We start from the raw sequence: 6,331 nt of genomic DNA, 5'->3' as shown, positions 1-6,331 counted from the left end.
AAAATAAGTCTTGAGAGTGAAGTAGGGATTGTCACATGGTCACACAGAGGGAAGTAGGCCTGAGGGTATATCTCCTAGCTCCTGATGATAAAGTTAACTGCTGTCTAGTTTATATTGAAATTAGCCATGAACAGGGGCATGTCACAGGATCCAGAGTTGGTTAGCTTTTAGCCTGGTGCAAGGAGTCTCCAGAAGAAAGCTCTCCACTTCTCTGCTATATATAAGCCACATGACAATATAGCCTACATGGTGACTATCCCATATCCACAGAAGCCAGAATCTCTCTCTTTGGGCTTGGAGAAGAGACATTTCACCTTACCCTGTGGAGAAACAGGCCACGTCTCCCAGTGAAACCAGGCCCTGTCCGTGTCCAAGCCATGTCCTAAACTTGCCTCCTGCCTCTGTCCCCTGGCCATCTCCAACAGAGCTCACAATCCCAACCCTAAGACTCTGAGAGATGGTTTTTTACTTACCTTGCCAAGAGCCAGGCCACCTTGCCTTATCTAAATAAACCAAGGCCCCTGCACTTGGGCCCTCTTTTCTCTTCCACCACCACTAGATTGACTTTCTTAGGGCTCTCTGATGGGTGAGATTTCAGCTTACCTTGCTTCAAATCTGGCCAAATCCAATATGTAATACATAACCAAACCATGCTTCCAATGCTCTGACCTTTACTCTTCTCCCAGGGCACTCAAAATAATGTAGCTACAGCTCTAATCAGTGAGCTTTAACATGATCCCCAGAACCAGGCCAGCTGTCCATCTCCAAACCATGTGGACCCCTGCACTGCATTCTGGCCCTCCTCAACCTCTCTTCTTGACCAGAGCTGAGACTTTACCACCTGGGACGCTGAGAGGTGCATTTTCAGCTTACCTTGCTCAGGGCTAGGCCATATAGCTTCCCTATCATCCAACCAAGCCATATCCTACCTCTTAACTGTGCCACTTGCACTCTGGCCCTCCTCCACCTCCCACTAGAACTCCCTTACTTGTGGCTCTGGTAGCTGAGATTTTGGCTTACCAAATCATTTCCATTTCAGTCTGACCGTCCTCAACCTCCCACCAGAACTCAGAGTCTTGCCCTTAGGGGTCTGGTAGATGAGCTTTCATCTTACATTGCCCAGAACCAGGATGTGTCCATTGCCCATCCACATCCAGACTGTGGCCCCTTCACTCTCTGTTCTCGACCTCCCACCAGAACTCAGAAAATTATCCCCGAGGCTCTGAGATGTACATTTTCAGTTTCCCTTGCTCAGGTCCAGGCCACATCCTTTATCCATACTGAATCTAAGACATTCTCCCTGACTCTCCTTCACTGTTCACAGACTTCAGAATGTTACCCCTAGAACTCTGAGAGGTGAGCTCTCAGCTTCTCCTGCTTCAAATCAGTTTATGTGTCACCTTCAAACCTTTTACCTTCTCTTGCTTAGGTTCATGCCCTGTCCCACCTCCAAACCCTGCTGCTGTCTCTTCCACCTCCTTACAGACCTCAGAATCCCACCCCTGGGTCTCTAATAAGTAATCCTTCAATTTTCCTTATTTCATTCTAGGCCTACCTCTTTCAGCCCATATCCTGATGTGTACTCTGACCATCATCTACTTCCCACCTGAACTTGGCTTCCCACTCCTGGGACCCTGATAGCTGAGTTTTCAGCTTACCTTTCTCAGGTTTAGAACATACCCGCTATGCACCAAGTCTAAACCTTGTCCCCTTTGCTCTGGCCCTTCTCCACCTCCCATCAAAATACAGTATCCAGTCTGTGGGGCTCTGAGAGGTGAGCTTTCCCTCCACTGTCTTAACCACCTCCGTCCTCCTTCCTTTCCCTGTCCAAATCATATCCCCTGCGCTCTGGCTCTCCTCCACTTCCCACTGAACTCAGGCTCCTACCCTTGGGACTTGGAGAGGTGCCTTTTCACCATGCCTTGCCCCAAAGACGGCACCTCTCCATGTCTGTACGATGCCATCTCCCACAAGAACTTGGACTCCCACCCCTAGGCCTCTGATAGGTGAGCTTTCACCTTAAGTTGCTCAGAACCAATCTATGTCCCACTTTGGAACTAAATTCTAACCATACTTCCCCTGTGATCTGCCCCACATCCTAGCTCTCTAGTGTCTCATGAGTACATTTTCACCTTATCTTACTTGGAATCAAGTCCCTTCTTTTCTACTCATTTTTTTTGGTGGGGTGGGGGGTAGGGATGAGATAATGATAAAATAGTATAATAATAACTGATGGCAGAATAGCAAGTTGCTATCTTTCTCTGAACTCCATAAAAAATAAGACCATAATAATAATACTCAACCAAAATGAAAACACAGAAACATCTTTATTTGGAACAAAACTTGTTTATTAAACAATTTTTTGGTATTTCTCCTAATGTGAGATCTATTAAAGGGGGTAGGAAAGATTCACTGTAGAATCAAGCTTATTTTTCTTGACTTATGTGGAATGTATATTTTTGTTGTAAATGTTGGTTCCTCAAGAAAATGTTCTCCCTGATGAATAATGTGCATCATCATTCTCCTTTCAATAGCCATAGCTATTATCCTTAAAACATCTCAGTAGATATTAATTCATTTGCTATTCATTTTAATCCTATGTATGTGTAACATGTAGCTATTCCTGTTACACATTCAAAGTAAATATATATATATATGTATATGTATGTGTGTGTGTATATATATATGAACAAGAACTAAAAGAATGGGAGCCAACCAGAAAGGGAAAAGTCCTTCCATATAAGATCCAGGCCAAAAATACAGAAAAAGTAGTTATATTGGTGTCTCTAATGAATCATTCCACTTAGGTTAAATTAAATTATATGTTGTTGTTAAATGTCCACTCCTTCAAGGGGTGGAAAAGATTTCTATGAAAAATCTGAGTAGGAAAGCTTTTAAACTCCTTATCATATAGGGAAGGCCACCTTTGGGGGCCAATAATAAAAAAAATGCATCTCACTTTTTAGCACTTAATTATTTAGAATATAGAGAATAAATATCCTAGTCTATCACATAAGAAAATATTTGATGGAACATAGTATGACTAGAATCTGAGTTCTTCCTATATCCTAGAAGTGATATCATCCTAGAAAGATGATAATGGTTAGTCAGATGTTTAGCACCCCCCAGATGACCCTTCCCTCCAATCCTGACTGCTGATGTTTAAAAATGCATTATATGTTTCTATACCTATTACTACATTGCTATATTCTTATGGGTCATGCTAATCTTTATGACTGTATTGCTATAGAGTAATGTCTTATTCAGAGAAAATTACTAGAATTTTTTTTGTTGTTGTTAAATAATAAAGGTTGTATCTTGGGAATTCATTAAGCCATTTCAGTTATTTATGGAGCTCTTGAGATGTACCTTGTTCCAATTATCAGCACCGTGCTAGATACTATAAAAAAGCCCAGTGGTATACTACAGAAGATACTAGGATGGCGAGTTAGAATGGTCTGAGATGTAGCCCATCCCACTGATTTCTGCACAGCTTTCTTCCAAGTAGCATACCGAATTTCATTTTCTTCTGCATTTATCTGGGGTTCAAACCGCTCCATGGTGACAGCTGATAGATGTTCAGGTTCAAGACTCCAAATATCTACTCCTTCTGCAGCCCTAGCTGCCATGGCGGCACCCAGTGCAGTTGTTTCAGGTATTGAAGGCCTCACTACTGGAATATACAATATATCTGCTTGAAGCTGCATTAGATTTTTGTTGTTGGTCATTGCTCCGTCTGCTTGCAAATAGGTTAGTGGCATTCCACAGTCTTGATTCTTGGCATCTAGTATTTCACGAGTTTGGAAACATAGTGCTTCTAATGCAGCAAAAGCAATATGTTGTTTATTTGTGAACTGAGTAATTCCACAAATAATACCTCTTGAGCTTTGTTCTCAGTATGGCGCATATAAACCTGAGAATGCTGGAACAAAGTAGCAACCATAAAATGTCCCTGCCTCTTTAGCCAGTCTTTCAATTTCTTCTGTTGTTTTTATGATGCCAAGATTGTCTTTAAGCCAGCTAACAGCAGCCCCAGCAATGGCAACAGATCCTTCCAGTGCATAGTATACTGGCTTGTCTTGGCACAGCTTGTAAGCCACAGTTGCAAGAAGGCCATGTTCAGAGAATACACATTTTGGACCTGTATTGCACAGTAAGAAGCAGCCAGTTCCATAGGAGTTTTTGGCTTCCCCATCTTCGAAACACATTTGTCCCACCAAAGCAGCAGATTGGTCTCCCAGGCATCCAGATAATGACACACCTTCCAGAGCTCCAGATTTCATCAGTCCATAAATCTCAGAAGAACTGCGGACGTCTGGAAGTATATCCATAGGAACATCAAAAAACTTGCACAGCTCTGCATCCCATTTTAGTGAGTGAATGTTGAAAAGCATGGTTCTGCTGGCATTGGTTACATCTGAACAGTGGATCCCTCCAGTGATACCTCCAGTCAGATTCCAGATCAGCCAAGAGTCAATGGTCCCAAAAAAGGCTCTTTGTTCCTGAACAGCATTTTTAACTTTTCTCACATTCTCCAAGAGCCAATGGATCTTCACAGCACTGAAGTAAGTGCTCAGAGGGAGACTAGTCTTTGATCTGACAAAGTTGTTTCTGCCAGGGATTCTCTTACTGAGAAGCTCAACTGTTGCCTGGTACGGAGATCAAGCCACGCCACGGCGTTGTAGAGAGGCTCTCCAGTAAATTTATCCCAGATCACAGTAGTCTCCCTCTGGTTGCTCACCCCTATGGCTTTGATGGTAGAGATGTTGACATGCAGCTGGACAAGCTTCTCACACGTTGTCTCCACCCACTCGTAGACCAACTGCAGGATCTCTCTAGGATCTTGCTCTACCCAACCCTCCTTGGGGAATTTCTGTTCCAGTTTAACTTGGTGATGACTAATGAGTTTGGCCGTTTTGGAATTAAACACCAGAAAGCGAGTGGAGCTGGTCTGTTGCTCAATAGCACCTACCAAGGGCCCCAAGTCCCTTTTCTGGACATCCATCATGAATCCTGCTGCCTTTGCGCCTTTGTTGGGCCTCGGCTTGACGGTTCCCCTGGAGATGGAGTTCTGCCATAGAAGTTCGGAGCGCACCAAGTAGGGAGGAGGGGCCAAGTTCTCATGAGCTTTCAGCCCGTCCCTTGTTGGGGGGAAAATCTTTGCTAGAGCCGACGTAGCAAAGTCAAGGTGCCTTACTGATATACTTGTAAAATGGAGTTGCTGTCTTTGGTTTTGACTTAACAGTTATCGATTATTCTGTAGTACCCTCCCTCCCCCACGGGCCACCTCACTGTGCCATGGGCAGGAGGGGTGGCAAACATTCTACACCTATTTCCCGCAAGTCACTAACAGCTTGCCAACAGCCTGAAGGAAACCTGTTTTCTCACCTCTTTTCTTGCCTCAGACTTGGTCCTTATAAATCAAACTGTTTAAATTCCACACAAAATTTATAGGAGGAAACAAGGATATGTATGGCTAAGTCAGACACACTACATTGTGGTGGCCTTAGGACACGTGTTCTTAAACTCTTTGGCAATCTGATAAAACCTGTGGGGAAAATATTTTCAAATGAGTAAAATAAAATGCCTAGGATCCCAAAGGAAACCAGTTACATTGGAAGAGAGTTTATCAAGTTGTTAAAAAAAAAAATAGTTTGCAGTCCACAGGTTAAGAACCCCTGCTGTGCATGCTCTTTTGCCCATTCCTCTTAGCGTCTAAACCCCCCAGCCAAGTTTGTCAAAGGCTTAAGCCACAGTTATGCCCAGTGTCCTCCAAATGAAGAACCTGGAAAGGTAAAGAAAAAAAAAAAGGTAAAAGAGAAGTTAAGAGTTTTCAGCCTTAAGGCTCTGCCCTGGGCACTCTTCTTTTCTTTCTCCCTTTCTTATACTCTCTCCCTTGGTGATCTCTTCAGCTCCCATGGGTTTACTTCTGTCTATTCACATGATTAACACACCCATATAGCCTGCCTTACTATCTTTCTCCTGCTCTACAATTCCACAGCACCAACTATCTGTTAGACATCTTGAGCTGAATGTCCTATAGGCATCTCAAACTCAACACATCCAGGACTGAACTCATTATCTCTACCCTCCAGTGGTTTCTCCCCCCACCTCCACCTCCCAAATCCCTCTGTTAGTTTCAAGGGCACTACTGATCTCTCAGTCACTCAGGCTCACAATCTTAGTCTCATCCTTGACTCCCTCCTTGACTCCTCACTCAGACTCACCTCACCTACTCATTCTCTTGCTAAATCTTCTTGTTTTTACCTTTACAACATATCTCAGATATATCCCCCTTTCTCCACTTGAACAACTACCATCTTAGTTCACT

At 43.5% G+C, this 6,331-nt stretch overlaps 1 pseudogene; it reads right to left on the bottom strand.

Annotated features, from left to right (window-relative positions):
* Positions 1-3,347: 3,347 nt before the first annotated feature.
* Positions 3,348-5,322, bottom strand: LOC114025306 (annotated as a pseudogene).
* Positions 5,323-6,331: the final 1,009 nt, after the last annotated feature.

This window comes from Vombatus ursinus, unplaced genomic scaffold (genome assembly GCF_900497805.2).
Source record: "Vombatus ursinus unplaced genomic scaffold, bare-nosed wombat genome assembly UNPS02004596.1, whole genome shotgun sequence".
Lineage (NCBI taxonomy): Eukaryota > Metazoa > Chordata > Mammalia > Diprotodontia > Vombatidae > Vombatus > Vombatus ursinus.
This window is presented reverse-complemented; position numbering and strand designations above follow the sequence as displayed.